The sequence below is a fragment of the Bubalus kerabau genome, chromosome 4, assembly GCF_029407905.1.
Source record: "Bubalus kerabau isolate K-KA32 ecotype Philippines breed swamp buffalo chromosome 4, PCC_UOA_SB_1v2, whole genome shotgun sequence".
Taxonomy (NCBI): Eukaryota; Metazoa; Chordata; class Mammalia; order Artiodactyla; family Bovidae; genus Bubalus; species Bubalus kerabau.
Window position 1 is genome coordinate 100,242,506 of NC_073627.1, and position 19,239 is coordinate 100,261,744.

Consider the following 19,239-nt stretch of genomic DNA (forward strand, 5'->3'; position numbering starts at 1 on the left):
AAATGAGTTTCAGTGGACCAGTTATCTTTTTCTAGTGTGAAGTCAGTGTACTGAAAAAAACAAAAAAAAAACTATGTCAGAGGTAAAGTTTATTCATTAAAATATTCTACTGTTAGTCAAGCTGAATATGAAAAATTTAATATTTCATGAAATTTATGGAATACCAAACCTTAAAGAAACTGTGGATATTACTTTTAGAAATGAATCTTCATCAAAAAATGGTAAGTATAGTTGGTTTAACATTATATATTCTATAAAATTATTAATTTGACTTTAATATCCCAATGCTAGTCATATATTTAAAACGTGGATTGCATGTTAACTCCCCACACTTATGATTTATTTTAATATTTAGCCTACCCAGAGAGAAGTTTGCTAGTTGCAGTTAAGAGTACACAACTGTCTTGGGTTACAGTCTGTCTGCATTTGATTATTGCTAAGTAACTTCTGTCCCAATCACACCATATTATAGCCTATATATTTTTTCTAATTTTTATTCCCTCTTCTTTCCTAGCTACTATCCCAGATTAAAATTCCCCTCCCCAAAACTGATTTCAGCTAGATATCATTCCTGATCAAATAATAGGTGAAAGCTTAATTATTCCAAAATTCCAGGAGATATTTTTATTATGATTTTTAAAAAACATATAACATGACAACAACCTTATTTACAAATTTTTAAGTGTATAATATAGTATTGTTCACCACATGCACATTGTTGCACAGCGGATCTCTAAAACTTTTTTATCTTTCATGACTAAAAGTCTATACCTGCTGCACAGTAAGTCTAGGGAGTATTTTAATCATGAAACATAAATGGAGCTTTTCTAAGTGGTACATTTTAAATGTTAACTCATATGAATGTTTCCTACCTTAATGTAAAATTTGTCTTTTTTATTATAAAACTAATACTTGCTCAATCCAAAAATTTAGATAATATAAATACATATTAGGAAGAAAACAAAAGGCTCCACCAGTAGGAAAAAGCTATTGTTAATCATTTAGAGATTATACTTTGAGTCTTTGTGTTTAATACATGCATAAAGTTTGATCATAGCAATAAGATTACACAATAATACTGGGTTTTATTCTCATACCATATTATGGGCAATTATTCACAACAAAATTACTGTTTTACAATATCAGTTTAATGAACATACAGTATGTCATTATATCAACAGACTATAGTGTATTCAAATTCCTATTGATAGACATTTATTCTATATCCACTTATCACTGTTGGACTAATATTATAAAGCCAAAGCTAATATTTATACCTTTTTACTTGCCCAGTTATTTTTCTGAATGTGGAATTTCTAGTTCATAAAATATGTTGAATTTTAAAGTATTTGATGTTCTTTAAGAGTCCCTGGTGGCTCTGATGGTAAAGAATCAGCCTACAATGCAGGAGACCCAAGTCTGATCCCTGGTCAGAAAGATCCCCTGGAGAACGGAATGGCTACCCACTCCAGTATTTTTGCCTATTGAATTCCATGGACAGAAGAGCCTGAAGGGCTATAGTCCATGGGATTGCAAAGAGTTGGACATGACTGACCAACTAACACTTCACTTCTTCAAGTGTACAAAATTGGTACTGATTTGTATTTCTCAACCTTGGAGAGAGAGGCTGTTTTCCTCAAACCTGGCTAACACTGATATAACTTATTCTTTGTAATTTCTGCCTAATGAATACATTTTTAAGTAGTAAAAAGTTTGAAAGGGGTAATTTTAAACTACCAAATTCCCAGGTTTCTAAGACTCACCCCCCAAAGCAAATTAACTAGTTTTTCAAAGATTAAAATAAAATTTCTATAGTTATTGTGAGAGTTTGTAGTGTTTTCTCTTAAGCTCTGTATATTATTTTTCACATGAGAAAGGCTTGCTCTGCCTCCATCTAGGACTTATGAAAGAAAAATAAAAAATATAAGTTGTATAATATTTTTCTAAACATGATATATCATTAGCTAACAAATAAAATATTGTTTATAAATGTATTTGTCATAATTATAATTATTACAATTAATATGCTGCAAAGTTTATCCAATTATTCTTATATTTATACCATGTGGAAATATTGTTTAGAAACAATAATAGTTCAACTCTTTTCAGTATTTTGGAATGAGAACTCCAATTAACCGTATCAAACATAGCTATCAGAACAAATTGTTGAGACTATATATTCTCATGACTTAGTTTGTTCCCAAGAAATATTTGCTCAGGGAAGATAAAACTATAAAACAATAAATAACAGTATGCTTGCTTCAGAAAACTTACACTAAACAATATTATGAGATAGCTGTTCAAGATTTAATTCAAGATCTTCACTTTGTTCCAGGTACCAATCTGAAAGTATTATGACATAGATTTTGAAGAACTCCAATCAGTCCCCTGAAAGCTCTACCTTGAACTACTTGTGCAAAGACCCTGAGATAATATAAACATCCCACATCTGACATTCACTTTCTTCATCACTGCTAAGATCTTGCTAAAGATGGGGTTTTCCCTTACTACAGTGACCACTAGTGAACTTAGCATTTATTTATTAGCAGGCTGTCCAGTGATACTTTGGGCAGCTGAAAAGGTTAGAGAACTACTGGACAGTTCCACTGAGATCCATTCAAGACTTCCTCACGGCCATAGTTTGAAAGACTTGATTCAGAAATAATGTGCTTTACAGAGATTTGAGCCCCTTATTGCAGGGGTCTTTCCAAACAAGCTGGTGGGATTAGTCTTTGGATCTCAGCAGATTTATTTTCTGTGAGTTTTAAGTGTTGTTTATTTTGCATCCCAGGAATGGATTCTTTTAGGAATCTTTTGGTTTTCTGATCAGATTTGAAATCACTCCTTATTAGTTGAAATTTACCTTGTGACTACAAATGCTGTTTGTCAGTTCTTGCCAATTTACATAGTAAATCTATAAGAAATATGTTATAGAAAGAAAATGAGCATAAGCTCAATAAGTCTGTCTTCAAGACAAATTTTTAAAATCTGCAGGAATGCCTAGGTACATTTTACTTTGGGTTACGTTTTCAAAAACTTATGAGGATTTTCCTCACTTGTCTTTGTAACTAATCTATTCAGCTCTTTCTATGTGGATTTTATAAATTTGTTGACTCTTTTCACCACTTTAAATGTTAAAAATTGTTTGTCGAGTGTGACCAAGTTTGACCAAAAAATAAGTTTTTCTTAGAGGGCACTGAATCCATTAAATAATATGGGGAACATTGGTATTTTTATAATATTAGATATATTTATTATTAATATGTAAACATGGTATATTGCTATATTTATAAATGTCTCTGAACTAGATTTTATAAATTTCTCTTTTTTAGGAGGGGCTTTGAACATGGTTTATTCATTTATCATTAATGCAGAAGACTTGTTTGATGAGCATTCTCAAGCATCAAAATTTAAAAATTTTTTCAGTAAAATAATTGAATATGATGTATCTGTAGAATTTCCTATTCCTCCCCAAATTACTTACAATAAATATTTAAAGCCCCCCTTATTATAAATTAGTTATTTGGATTATGAATAAACTTTTAAATGCCTACTTATAATTTCCACTAGTATCTCTATCAGTGGCACAGTTTATTTAGATATTTGGATACTTTTTGTTACAGTAGCTTTCCCTAAGAAAACTATGGGAAATGACCAGAGTATGCTGTTAATAGAGAGTTTCAAATAGCATATACAGTACATTTGTTGTTTAGTCACTAAATCATGTCTGACTCTTTTGCAACCCCATGCCCGCCAGGCTCCTCTGTCCATGAGATTTCCCAGGCAAGAATACTGGAGTGGGTTGCCACTTCCTTCTCCAGGGGATCTTCCCAACCCAAGGATCAAACCTCCATCTCCTGCATTAGCAGGCAAACTCATTTTACCACTGAGTCACTGGGAAAGCCCTATATAGTAGAGTACAGATAGCTAGTGATCAAAGAATGAAAAATTACATGCAAAAATCCTAACTCTAGTGTATATTGCTACTTATTAAATATTGCCTTTCAGCTCCATATTAACCCTTCAGTTAATATGGAGTTAATATTCAGTTCTGCAATAATGGAATTTCTGTAATTATCCCTTCTTCACAGTGATCACAATCTCAGTAGAGGGTTCTGTGGGATATTAGAGAAGAAAGAGAATCTCCTGTGGTTTCTGGCCACTGCACAGTGGGTCACCAGTGTGGGTGTAAGGACATTGAGTGATGCTCTGAAGGCCATGCATGCAGAACCGTCCCTCTTGACAGGGACACCAAACACTGCAGGTCTCCTCCCTCACCAGGGCCCTGATTCTCTCTGCTCACTCATTTTTATGAGTGTGCATACCTAGCCCAGTTTCATCTCCAAGGTCTTCTGAACACTGTGGCCCTCCCAACAAGCTCTAGTCCTCGTGTTACATCTGTTCTCCCATTCCCTTTGAATGCCCATGTTCCCACCCACAAGCTCCAGCTTGTCTGACCCCACCTGCGCCTGTGACAGCTACCCTGTTGTCCCTAGTTCCTGTGCACACTCACACACCTAGATACCAGCTGTGGATCACTTGAACTTTGGAGGATTACTTTACACTTGTCCTGTGAACACTGTCAATCCCTGACCAGGGCACAAAATCAAACTCTCTCACCAGTGGGTTGCAGCTACATCTCCAACAAGGTCTGAGTTCCAGGATTTGGAAAGGAAATCCCCTTCCAAGTTTGTCCTTCCTTGGGAAATTTCATTGTACTGCAAAGGATATCTGAAATATTCCAGTATTATATTCTAAAATTGCTCATTTATCAGAATTTAATAGGTTTTATATTACATTTCCCTGATTAAATCACTCTCTGCTCTCTTTCTCTTGATTGGACACAGACTGCTACATGTAATTATCTCTAGTTTGTGGTTTAGTGAGTGATTCCTAGTATCTTCTTTTTTTTTAATCTCTACTTTGAAAACTTGCTGTTATAGTCATAAATTATTTTTTGTAATAAGAAAAATAATATGAATAAAGCGACAAAAATATCCCTCTTTTGATGACAGCTCCGTGCTTTCCAATTCTTTGTTTTGGTTGGATAGCTATCCTTCTGTTAGAGGTTGACTCCATATAAACAAAGCAATAGTCTTATTAAAACAAGCCTCAGTTATGTCTGAGAGGACACTAGAGAATAATTGATGGGAGAAGAATGCATGCACACATCCATGAATGCACGAGTTAACTACTACTGTGCCATTAGCCTCTAAAGATTAGTCTGTCAAATATCCTAGTTTTCAATAGTGCTACTTTTTTCTCTTTACTTAAACAGAAGCAAATGGAAATATAGTAAAGATGACTGTTACTCCCTGATATTTTTGTTATCAATTTGAATATATATGGATTTCTATACTTTGAATCTTAGGGTGAAATATATATAAATAGCCACCACTAATACAGGGCTTACTATGTAGCAGGTACTGTGTGCTTTACTTTTATATTAATATTGGTGGCAATAAAAAGTTTAAAAAGCAATTGTCGTTTTTTTGGAGTTTAATTTTGTAGAGCTTTCCTATTCAATGATTTTGTTCTATTTTACCTTCTTTCTGCAGACACTTTTATTATAGAGTATTTACTGTATAGCTTAGAGATTTTTGGAAGGGCAACCAAATTGACTGTTAAATGAAATTCCAAGAACTCTGGCAGAAATGCTGTGGAAGCATGCCAGGGCCACCTAGCAAAGGCACTGCTGCTGCCACTACTGCTTTACTCAGAACCAGGCCACTTCTGCTTCTATCAGCATGCTCAAGATGAGAACCCTCTGCCCCTGTTACCCATTCTGTATCAAAGTCTAGCATGGGTTCCTTTGACTCGTATTGAAATTAATTACCTGTATCTTATCAACAAATGAGATTCAGAAATACAGTTTTTTTGTATGACAAGAGGATTTGATTTACACAGACCTATCAAAATGTGGAACATTCAGCAGATTTCAGACAGCTGTGAATGACTAATGTCCATTGTATCATCTTGCTTTTCCACCTATAGAAGTTTACTTATCACCAACAATCACACAGATCCTATCTTTGTCATAACACTGTTTATTTAGCACATGAATCATCAAGTTTGAATGGTGAAAAAGCTAAACCTAAGACAGAAAAGCATTGTAAAGAGAAAGCTACAATCAAGAAGGGAAAATACATCCTTTTTGATACAGGAAGAGATATTTTTCATTTTTCAAATCTGTCCTTTGAGATCCTCACAGGTAGCCTCAGTTACAAAACAGGAACAACAACAACTTACTGTAGAAAAGCCTGAAAAATTTGGCTTCTAGATTCTTGTATACCCCCAAAATATATAATACAAATGGGAGACAAATGAGAGTCCTCACTTTTGTCTTAGGAGAGAAACTTACCTAAAAAGTCAATTTTCTATGTTTATAATGATGGAAATTACAATTAGTTCATGTTTTTATTTACACTTATATGTGGATATGAAGATGAATTTTGCTCATTTACTGACTAGTGGTATGTAGAGGATCCATCCCTAGCACCATGGAGAGCATATCACAGTAATGCTATTTTATTTAAGAACAATGTGTTGCAAGGTGATAATTTGGAGTTTGTTTGGACCGTGACATTCTACTTAGCCGTTATGGCCAAAAATAAATACAAAGGCTTCTGGCTGGGTGCCTCAAAGAGCCTTGTCAGGCTTAGGAAGCCAGAGGTTTCTTGGCAGCTGTGCACTGTGGCGACACTTTCTGGATTACAGGAAACAGAGAAACCATGCTTGCCATATGCTCATCTTAGGAAGCTGTCTACCGAGAGGAGACGTGCTGTTTCAATTGAGAGATGCTCAGAAGTGTTTTGATAAAGCAAATTATGGGTAAATCATCATCATTAATTTATTAATAATTCAACAAATAATTTTTAGATTCTAATATGTATCAACATTCTATTTTAAAATATATTGGTATTTGAGACCTTAGACCAAAGAGTTATTTATTTATGTACTTTATATAATAGCAGGAAATAGACATATTAAGTAACAAAATAATATTATATTAGAAGGGGATAATAATTATAGAAATAATGAGACAAGACCAGAAGCTGACTGTGGCTCAGATCATGAACTTCTTATTACCAAATTCAAATTTAAATTGAAGAAAGTAGGGAAAACTACTAGACCATTCAGGTATGACCTAAATCAAATCCCTTATAAGTATGCAGTGGAAGTGACAAATAGACTGAAGGGATTAGATCTGATAGAGTGCCTGAAGGACAATGGATGGAAGTTCATAACTTTGTGCAGGAGATGGTGATCAAAACCATCTCCAAGAGGAAGAAATGCAAAAAGGCAAAATAGTTGTCTGAAGAGGCCTTACAAATAGATGAGAAAAGAAGAGGAGCAAAAAGCAAAGGAGAAAAGAAAAGATGTATCCACCTGAATGCAGAGTTACAAAGATAAAGAGATAAGAAAGCCTTCCTAAGTGGTCAATGCAAAGAAATAGAGGAAAACAATAGAACAGGAAAGACTAGAGATCTCTTCAAAAAAATTAGAGATACCAAGGGAATATTTGCCTTGAGAACCCCATGAACTGTCTATCAGTCAGTTCAGTTCAGTTGCTCAGTCATATCGGATTCTTTGCGACCCCATGGACCATGGCACACCAGGCATCCCTGTCCATCACCACCTCTCAGAGTTTAACCAGACTCAAGTCCATTGATTGGTGATGCCATCCAACCATCTCATCCTCTGTCGTCCCCTTCTCCTCCTGCCTTCAATCTTTCCCAGGATCAGGGTCTTTTCAAATGAGTTAGCTCTTCATATCAGGTGGCCAAAGTATTGGAGTTTCAGCTTCAACATCAGTCCTTCCAATGAACACCCAGGACTGATCTCCTTTAGGATGGACTGGTTTAATCTCCTTGCAGTCCAAGGGACACTCAAGAGTCTTCTCCAACACCACAGTTCATAGCATCAATTCTTTGGTGCTCAGCTTTCTTTATAGTCCAACTCTCACATCCATACATGACTACTGGAAAAACTATAGCCCTGACTAGATGGACCTAGTTGGCAAAGTAATGTCTCTGCTTTTTAATATGCTGTCTAGGTTGGTCATAACTTTCCTCCCAAGGAGTAAGCATCTTTTAATTTCATGGCTGTAGTCACCATCTGCAGTGATTTTGGAGCCCAAGAAAATAAAGTCAGCCACTATTGCCATTGTTTTCCCATCTATTTGCCATGAAGTGAAGGGACCGGATGCCATGATCGTAGTTTTCTGCATGTTGAGCTTTAAGCCAACTTTTTCTCTCTCTATGAAAAGGCAAAAAAGATATGACACTGAAAGATGAACTCCCCAGGTCAACAGATGCCCAATATGCTACTGGAGAAGAGTGGACAAATAACTCCAGAAAGAATGAGGGATGGAGTCAAAGCAAAAACAATGTGCAGTTGTGGCTGTGACTGGTGATGGAAGTAAAGTCTGATGCTGTAAAGAGCAATATTGCATACAAATCTGGAATATTAGGTCCATGAATTAAGGTAAATTAGAAGTGGTCAAACAGGAGATGGCAAGAATGAACATCAACATTTTAGGAATCAGTGAACTAAAATGGACTAAAATGGGAAATTTAATTCAGATGACTATTATATCTACTACTGTGGTCAAGAATCCCTTAGAAGAAATGTAGTAGCCCTCATAGTCAACAAAAGAGTCCAAATGCAGCACTTTGTTGTGATCTCAAAAAGACAGAATGATCTCTGTTCATTTCCAAGGCAACGCATTCAATATCATAGTAATCCAGGTCTATGCCCCAACCAGTAATGCTGAAGAAGCTGAAATTGAATGGCTCTAGGGTCACTGAGTCAGACATGACAGCGACTTCACTTTTACTTTTCACTTTCATTCATTGGAGAAGGAAATGGCAACCCACTCCAGCGTTCTTGCCTGGAGAATCCCAGGGATGGCGGAGCCTTGTGGGCTGCTGTCTATGGGGTCACACAGAGTCGGACACAACTGATGCGACTTAGCAGCAGCAGCAGCAGGAAGACCTATAAGACCTTCTAGAACTAATGCCCCCAAAAGATGTCTTTTTCATCATAAGGGACTGGAATGCAAAAGTAGGAAGTCAAGAGATACCTGGAATAACAGGCAAATTTGGCCTTGGAGTACAAAATGAAGCAGGGCAAAGGCTAACAGAGTTTTGCTAAGAAAATGCACGTGTCATATTAAACACCATCTTCCAACAACACAAGAGAATACTACACATGGAGATCACCAGGTGGTCAATACCAAAATCAGATTGATTATATTTTTTGCAGCCAGACTGTAAGATGTTAAGATGGAGAAGTTCTATACAGTCAGCAAAAACAAGACTGGAGCTGATTATGGCTCAGATCATGAAACTCCTTTTTACAAAAGTCAAACTTAAATTGAAGAAAGTAGGAAAACCATTATACCATTCAGGTATGACCTAAATCAAATCCCTTATGATTATACAGTGGAAGCGACAAATAGATTCAAGGGATTGATCTGACAGAGTGCCTGAAGAACTATGGATGGAGGTTTGTGACATTGTACAAGAGGTTGTGATCAAAACCATCCTCAAGAAAAATAAATGCAAAAAGGCAAAACAGTTGTCTGAGGAGACCTTACAAATAGATGAAAAAAGAAGAGAAGCAAAAGGCAAAGGAGAAAAGAAAATATACACCCATTTGATTGCAGAGTTCCAAAGAATAGCAAGGAGAGATAAGAAAGCCTTTCTCGGTGATCAGTGCAAAGAAATAGAGGAAAACAATAGAATGGGAAAGACTAGAGATTTCTTCAAGAAAATTAGAGATACCAAGGGAACATTTCATCCAAAGATGGGCAAAATAAAGGACAGAAATGGTGTGGACCTAACAGAAGCAGAAGATATTAAGAAGAGGTGGCAAGAATACACAGAAGAGCTATACAAAAAAGATCTTCATGACCCAGATAACCATGATGGTGTGATCACTCACCTAGAGCCAGACATCCTGGAATGTGAAGTCAAGTGGGCCTTAGGAAGCATCGCTACAAACAAAGCTAGTAGAGATGATGGAATTCCAGTTCAGCTATTTCAAATCCTAAAAGATGATGCTGTGAAAGGGCTGCATTCAATATACCAGCAAATTTGGAAAACTCAGCAGAGGCCACAGGACTGGAAGAGGTCAGTTTTCATTCCAATCCCAAAGACGGACAATGCCAAAGAATGTTCAAACTACCACACAATTGCACTCATCTTGTATGCTAGCAAAGTAATGTGCAAAATTCTCCAAGCCAGGATTCAACAGTATGTGAAACATGAAGTTCCAGATATTCAAGCTGGATGTTAGAAAAGGCAGAGGACCCAGAGATCAAATTGCCACTGGATCTTTGAAAAAGCAAGAGAATTTCAGAAAAAAAAATATCTACTTCAGCCTTATTGATTATGCCAAAGTCTTTGACTGTGTAGATCACAACAAACTGTGGAAAATTCTTCAAGAGGTGGGAATACCAGACCACCTGACTTGCCTCCTCAGAAATCTGTATGCAGGTCAAGAAGCAACAGTTAGAACTGAACATGAAATAGCAGGCTGGTTCCAAAATGGGAAAGAAGTACATCAAGGCTGTATATTGTCACCCTGCTCATTTAACTTATATGCAGAGCACATCATGTGAAATGCTGAGCTGGATGAAGCACAAGCTGGAATCAAGGTTGCTGGGAGAAATAACAATAACCTCTGATATGCAGATGACACCACCCTTATGGCAGAAAGTAGAGAGGAACAAATGAGCCTCTTGATGAAAGTGAAAGAGAAGAGTGAAAAAGCTGGCTTCAAACTCAACATTCAAAAAACGAAGATCATCACACTAGGTCCCATCACTTCATGGCAAATAGCTGCGGATCGGTGGAAACATTGAGAGACTTTATCTTTGCGGGCTCCAAAATCACTGCAGATGGTGACTGCAGCCATGAAATTAAAAGATGTTTGCTCCTTGGAAGAAAAGCTATGACCAACCTAGATAGCATATTAAAAAGCAGAGGCATTACTTTGCAGACAAAGGTCCATCTAGTCAAAGGTTTGGTTTTTCCTGTATTCATTATGGATGTGAGAGTTGGACCATAAAAAAAGCTGGGCGCCGAAGAATTGATGCTTTTGAACTGTGGTGTTGGAGAGGACTCTTGAAGAGTCTCTTGGACTGTAAGGAGATAAAACCAGTGAATCCTAAAGGAAAACATTCCCGAATATTCATTAGGTCTGATGCTGAAGCTGCAATATTTTGGCCACCTTATGCGAAGAACTGACTCATTGGAAAAGACTCTGATGCTGGGAAAGTTTGAAGGCAGGAGCAGAAGGGGATGACAGGATGAGATTTTTGGATGGCATCACCCACTCAATGGATATGAGTTTGAGCAAGCTCCGAGCTTTGGTGATGGAGAGGGAAGCCTGGCATGCTGACGTCCACGGGGTTGTGCAGAGTCAGACATGATTGAGCGACTGAACTGAACTGATTTTTGTGACAGGTTGTTATTATCAAGGATTGAAAGAATCCAATCAGGAGTGAGCCAACATGCCATGTTATACTTGATATTCAATGATTATTTTAAATTATTTTGTTTGATTCTCATACATGACAGCATTGGGCTTCCCTTGTGGTTTAGATGGTAAAGCATCTACCTGAAATGTGGAAGACCCGGGTTCCATCCCTGCTTTGGGAATATTCCCTGGAGGAGGGCATGGCAACCCACTCTGGTATTCCTGCCTAGAGTATCCCCAAGGTCATAAGAGCCTTGTGGGCTACAGTCCATGGGGTCACAAAAAGTTAGACATGACTGAGTGACTAAGAACAGCACATGCAGCAATTCCTTCCTTGTATGTTTGTTCTTTTTGGAAATCTGCCTATTGGTTTTCTATTGTTTACTTAGAAGCAGTACTATCTCCCACTTTCTATATCCTGGATGAAAGCAGAAAGCTCATAATTATTTTCTTCTGGAAATATATTTTACAAACACAATTTTAAAATACTTCATTGTTTAAAAAGAAATAATAATCACTTCCACTTTTCAATGGGCCTTCAAATGTCTTATTTTCCCACTACCTCTTTAATGAGCTTTTGTTGAATCATAACCACAATCAAATAAATCTAAATTCCCTTGTCACTTCTGTCTTTAAATAATGTAGAGTAAAATGATAATGAATGACATTTTCTGGCAGAATTATTATCAATGAGAATAATCAAAAGCTAAGTGATATTTTTTCTTCAGTTGTATTCATTTTCAGTTTCCACTGTCTTCACTCTCTTTTGTGTCATTTTGAAACATGCTGTTTATACCCTAAATTTCTGTACCAAAGACTGTAAAATACCAAAAAAATCCTCCAAAAACCAAAAGAAAATTCCCACTAGTCCCTCCATTTTATAGGGTCCTGGTCTGTGATTCTGTGCTATTTATAATATCATCATATTTATGGATTTAAATTTTTTCACCACTAAAAAGCATAGATCTGTGAGTATAGAACTCTGTACTTTCTGTGTGCTTCTAATATCTTTTCCTTATTATGTGCTTTTATATTGGAATCTGATGTTATAAATCCACCAGTAAGAGCCTTGAGGTAAAAGCATGTGCCACATTCTGTTTTACTTTATTCTTTTACCAAGCCCAAATAAACTTTTAGGGCTTCTAGATGGTGTTTTCTTCTTTGGAGATTCCAGTGCCTTATGGAACATTTAAAATAGTAAAGACCTAGGAAATAAATCCATCTATCAAGGCTTTGAGGTAACATCACTTCAAAGAGTAATCTGAGAACTTCAGAAACTTTGACAAACTGTGTCATGCCCATACATTTTTAAGTTGATAACTGTATTTTAGTAGCTATTTTCAAATAATCATAAAATATTCCATTTTAAGAGTACAGCATGTTTTTGTGCTTAAAATATATTTGTTATTAAAATTTTATTTTACCATTAGCTAGTGCTCATTCAATTTATGGAAAAACAAGTTCCCATTATATGGTGAAGTTAATCTTCATTGCCAAACCAATCAGGAAATCAAATATACAGTCAGAAAGGCTGTGTCCAAATCTGAATTTCCCTAAAATAGCTAGCTAGATGGCTAGCTGGAGAAGAGGGTCCCAAGTCTTGCTATGACTAGTTTATCACTTAGATGATGCATGAAAATGAAAAGTGCCATTGGTGCCACAAATGGTTTGTTTCATTTTGTTTTCATCCAGGACAATGTTAGGTTTTGATTTTGTAAATTAGGGAAGAACACTTTTGTGAAAGACAAGGGGGGAAAGGGAAAGAAAGGCAAAGCTCAGATACTGATGAGTTTTAATATTAGATAAATTATAAATGAATGTGTATTGATATTGAGAATCTGAAAACATGTTCCACTTAAAACTGGTGGTTCCTCTGTTTCATCTGGATGTATTTATTACATTTAGGAGTTTGTGTACTCTAGCTGAAAACTGCTACTTTAGTTTACTTCCAGGTAGAATGTTTAGTTTACTTAGTTTGTTTAGTTTAGAATGTTTAGTTTACCTCCAGGTAGAATGACCTGAAGAAAGTACCTTTTATCTGTTTGCAGACCCAAGTTCACTGAATCCTGCTGCTGCTGCTGCTGCTGCTGCTGCTAAGTCGCTTCAGTCGTGTCCGACTCTGTGCGACCCCACTAATTAAATTTACTGAGAGCTTACTCTGTACCAAACAATACTATATGATACAAAGTAACTGTATGGATTTATTATTATTATCTCCCTTGTACTGTAGTAAACTGAGGCTTGTTGTTGTTGTTCAGCCACTAAGTTGTGCCCAACTCTGCGACTCCATAAACTGCCACATGCCAGCCTTCCCTGTCCATCACTATCTCCCAGCTCAAACATGTCCATTAAGTCAATGATGCCATCCAACCATCTCATCCTCTGTTACCCCCTTTTTCTTCTACACTCAATCTTTCCAAGCATCAGGGTATTTTCCAATGATTTGCCTCTTCCCATCAGGTGGCCAAAGTATTGGCACTTCAGCTTCAGCATCAGTCCTTCTAGTGAATATTCAGGATTGACTTCCTTTAGGATTGACTGGTTTGATCTCTTTGCTATCCAAGGTACTCTCAACATCACAACTCTCCAGCATCACAACTCAAAAGCAGAAATTCTTTGACGCTCAGCCTTTTTTATGGTCCAATGCTCACCAAGGCTTAGACATATTTATAAGTAACCTGATTAAGTTAAAAGACCTACTAAGTATTAGGATCCAGGTAGTTTGACCCCAGAACCCAGGTACCCACAGGCTATAATGTTTCCTTCAAAAGCATTTCTTAATTATATCAACAGAGTTTTTTTTTTTGTTTGTTTGTTTTTTCTTTCTTTCTTTCCCTTTGCTTTTTAGGTTGATAGGATGTAGAGTGAAAGTGAAAGTGAAGTCACTTATTCATGTCCGACTCTTTGCGATCCCATGGACTGTAGCCCACCAGGCTCCTCTGTCCATGGGATTCTCCAGGCAAGAATACTGGAGTGGGTTGCCATTTCCTTCTCCAGGGGATCTTCCTGAACCAGGGATCAAACCCAGGTCTCCTGCATTGCAGGCAGATGCCTTAACCTCTGAGTAGGGTATATCAAATTTTAATGCATGTGTAGATCACATAATGATTTTTTAATGCATATTCTATTTCAGGAATGTATGCTCTTGCAGAGTCTGAGAAATTTCAGGTGATGCAGTTCTGCTTGTCCTAGTTCTCTACTCTGAGTGACTCAGTAGTTTTCAATCCTAAATACACAGCAAACATCTGATTTTTTCTACTTCTGAAATTTCAGAATGGAGCACAGATGAATTTTTTAAATCTCTCACAGGTTATTCTGAATAGTATCCAGAGTGATATAGACTTCTTTATATCTGGAAAATCATAGATTTAGAGCAAATATGATTGCTTTTCAATTGTATGTAGTTTTTGAGATTTGTCTCCAGTTTTATGTCTTCTTACCCCAAAATAAACTATAAACACCTCAAAAAAGAGAGAAAAGACTTACAGAGTCCTCTTAAGTTTTTCTGCTAAATGAAAGAACTCATTGTGTGCTGTGTTTATTAATTTATCTAGTCAATGAATACTTACTGTGCCAACATGTTTTTAATGGCAAACACTGTATAGAAAAATAAAGTTATACAACACAGCCCTTTTCCTCAAAGAGCTCAGTCTAATAAGAATAATCGTTGTTGAAGTGGTAGTCACGTGTCCAACTCTTTGCAACCCCATGGACTGTAGCCTGCCAGGCTCCTCTGCCCATGGGATTCTCCAGGCAAGAATATGGATTGGGTTGCCATTTCCTTCTCCAGGGTCTTCCCAACCCAAGGATTGAGCCCAGATTTACCTCATTGAGGGCAGATTTTTTACTATCTGAGCCACCAGGGAAGCCAAATGAAAGTGCAAGTCGCTCAGTCCTGTCTGACTTTTTGCAACCCCATGGACTAGTTCTTGAGGCCAGATCACTGGAGTGGGTAGCTTTTTCCCTTCTCTAGCGGATCTTCCCAACCCAGGAATCAAATGGGGGTGTCTCCTGCATTGCAGGCGGATTCTTTACCAACTGAGCTATCAGGAATGCCCTAGTTGTTTAGTCGCTAAGTCGTGTCCTATGCTTTATGATGGACTGTAGCCCACATGGACTGTAGCCCACCAGGCAGCTCTGTCCATGGGAATTCCCAGGTAAGAACACTGGCGTGGGTTGCCATTTCCTTCTCCAGGGGTTCTTCCGGACCCAAAGATCGAACTTACGGCTCCTGACTTGGCAGGTGAATTCTTTACCTCTGAGCCACCAGGGAAGCCCAATAAGGGTAGAGAGTGAAGTAAAAATATGCTTGCCCTAAGTATGTATTGAAGTGTTCTGAGGAAATTTTGTTTTTATTTTACTTTAAAATGTTTTAAAAATATATTTATCTATTTGGTTGTGTCAGGTCTTAGTTGCAGCACGTAGGATCTTGGTCCTGGCACACAGGATTATTCTTTGCCAGTGCGCAGCTTCTTTCAAATTGTGGTGCAGAGTGTGCAGGCTCAGTAGTTGCCCCCCAGGAGCTTAGTTGTTCAGAGGCATGTGATATCTTAGTTCCCTGTGAAGTGAAAGTGAAGTCACTCAGTTGTGTCCAACTCTTCGCAACCCCTTGGCCTGTAGCCTACCAGGCTCCTCTTTCCATGGGATTCTCCAGGCGAGAGTACTGGACTGGGTTGCCATTTCCTTCGACAGAGGATCTTCCCAATCCAGGGATCGAACCCGAGTCTCCCGCATTGCGGGCAGACGCTTTAACCTCTAAGCCACCAGGGAAGCAACCCCTGACCAGGGATCAAATCCTGCCTTGGAAGGCAGATTCTTAACTGCTGGACCACCAGGGAAGTTTCCTCAAGAGATTTTGAATAGATATCAGAGTCTCCATGGAGAAGAACCCAGCCTAGGAAGTTTATTCTGTAATTAACAGAGTAAAAAGAGAAACACTAGGCTGGAAGAAGCACAATCTGGAATCAAGATTGCCGGGAGAAATAGCGATAACCTCAGATATGCAAATGACACCACCCTTATGGCAGAAAGTGAAGAGGAACTAAAAAGCCTCTTGATGAAAGTGAAAGAGGAGAGTAAAACAGTTGGCTTAAACTCAACATTCAGAAAATGAAGATCATGGCATCTGGTCCCATCACTTCATGGGAAATTGATGGGGAAACAGTGGCAGACTTTATTTTTGGGGGGCTCCAAAAATCACTGCAGATGGTGACTGCAGCCATGAAATTAAAAGATGCTTACTCCTTGGAAGGAAAGTTATGGCCAACCTAGATAGCATATTCAAAAGCAGAGACATTACTTTGCCAACAAAGGTCCATCTAGTCAAGGCTATGGTTTTTCCAGTGGTCATGTATGGATGTAAGAGTTGGACTGTGAAGAAAGCTGAGTGCCGAAGAATTGATGCTCTTGAACTATGGTGTTGGAGAAGACTCTTGATAGGCCATTGGACTGCAAGGAGATCCAGCCAGTCCATTCTAAAGATCAGTCCTGGGTGTTCATTGGAAGGAATGATGCTAAAGCTGAACCTCCAATACTCTGGCCACCTGATGCAAAGAGTTGACTCATTAGAAAAGACTCTGATGCTGGGAAGGATTGGGGGCAGGAGGAGAAGAGAACGACAGAGGATGAGATGGCTGGATGGCATCACTGACTCGATGGACGTGGGTTTGAGTAAACTCCTGGAGTTGGTGATTCACAGGGAGGCCTGGCGTGCTGCATTTCATGGGGCCGCAAAGTGTCGGACACGACTGAGCGACAGAACTGAACTGAACTGAACTGAAGTAGATCTAGGTTCAGAGACCAAGTATAGGTTTATTTAAATGGGTCACTTTGAAATAGATATCGAAATGGCTTTTTTTTTTTTTTTCCTAAGCCTAGTGACCTTCTTGGCTACAGAGTCAAAATACCAATTAGTGAAAGGGATACAAAATTAAACACTACTTGTGTTACTAAATCAAACTTGGTTCTACTTGTAAGCCTGTAGTATAGCTAATCTACCGACACTGGCTTATGATAAAGGAAAATGCAACATTAATTGTAAGGTACCAAATAAAGAGTCCTGGCACCTGATGCTCAAAAGATCTTAACACCCTAATAGACTTAAGTGAAAGGTTTTTAAAAACAGGATGCGGGAGAGGGTTGTGGAGTGTATGATTAGCGTGTGGTCATTCTTCTAGTTGGTTGATGGTAAGGTAATTGAGAGTTATGATCAACCTTCTGGGGTCTACATGCTTGTACTCAGAATATAATTAATTTCATCCACCTGGATGGGATTTCAGTATCTGCTAAATAGTTGAAAGATCATGTCTCAGAATATTATTTGTATCTCTTGAGATAAAACTAAAATTCCTTGACTTTGTTTAATGGCTAAACTGTTATTTTGTCTTGCATGACTATTTTCTTTGTTTCTGTGTATTCTCACTTCTCTGATTAAGTTTATTCTTTTGAACTAGGAGAGGCCACAGTTTTTTTTCCACAAAAGAGAGGCAGATGGAGGACATGGGGGTGGGGAGAATGGTGTCTATCTAGATTATATTTGCTAAGTAAATTTTATTCACTATTTGTGTGAGTCTGTAGGCAACTTCTTTAATAGCAAAGGAGAAATATTTTTTTGTAAACATTTTGGCATCATTCAATGTAGGCCACCTGTGCATACTTCTGTGAGAAAATAAAATGCTTTTAATTGGTGGTTTTATGTTTAAATACCTCTGGAGGCCTAAACTGTTTAAAAATAATACATTGAGGTTATGTAGTCAATACAGAGCTGTTGTATTACAGATTGTACGAAATAAAACAAGAGAAAAATACGCCCTAATATATAGAACAGAGATAATGAGGATGCCATCTCCATTTGTTCTTCAAATTAAAAACATTTGGCAAGCCTGTTTTTTAGCTGCCTGTAGTGAAAGCTGCTTTATAACATAATCGAAAGCATATTATCCCAGGGGTCATTATTTCTAACGTCCTATGATATGGACAAATCTATTTATAGAGCAAACAACGTGTGCTGTTCCTCTTTACAAACATCAAAGCAATTTTGGAGGTATATGGAAAGTTTGTGATCACCTCTCAATTTTTGGTTGGCCCCTTTAGATGAACGTATTTGCCATGGCTAGATAACTAGAAAATTGTCCAAGATCATAAAAATAAAAAATAAGAGATCCTTTTTCCAAGGGACATATTTTCACATCAGTATATCTTTTCTTAATTCAAGGTGAAAAGATTACAGCTGAGCTGCAAACCCCCACAGACTACCTAACCTGTGGCTCATATTCCCATGTCCCAGGCATGTACTCTCCATAGATAAAGAATACAGATTCTTTCTTTCTGTGTCTGGAAAGTTAGGTTTAGAATGAGAAAGGCGAATAGGAAGCTAAAGCCATTTTATGAGTAATTCAGACAAGGTCAGTCTCTTTCCAGTTGCCATCAAAATATCTACCAATTTGTAATAAATATTGTTTAAAAAAATAAACCATGTTAGTGTGTGTATTCTTTTTTCTGGTAAGTGTAACTGTTTACTAGGCTTACTGGACTTTTCTAAGTTACCCTGCAGCATTAGTTTTGAGTTTCTTTTTGGGCTAGGTTGCATTATGCTCTCCACCACTTCCCAAAGATGCCTAAGCCTTAATTCTAGAACTTATGGATATAATCTTAAAGCAAAAAAGAAATCTTGCAGCTGTGATTAATTGAGGCTCTAATGATGGGGCAGTTACCCTGAATCATACAGGTGGGCTCATGTAATTACCAGGAACC

At 37.6% G+C, this 19,239-nt stretch overlaps 1 long non-coding RNA gene across 1 annotated transcript in view; it reads left to right on the top strand.

The window, feature by feature from the left end:
* LOC129650014 (uncharacterized) overlaps positions 1 to 3,551 on the top strand; it is a 73,943-nt gene extending 70,392 nt beyond the window's left edge. Inside the window, exon 3 of the long non-coding RNA XR_008713530.1 lies at positions 2,336 to 3,551. This is a non-coding gene — a long non-coding RNA (uncharacterized LOC129650014). The remainder of the gene's footprint in view (positions 1 to 2,335) is intronic.
* Positions 3,552 to 19,239: the final 15,688 nt, after the last annotated feature.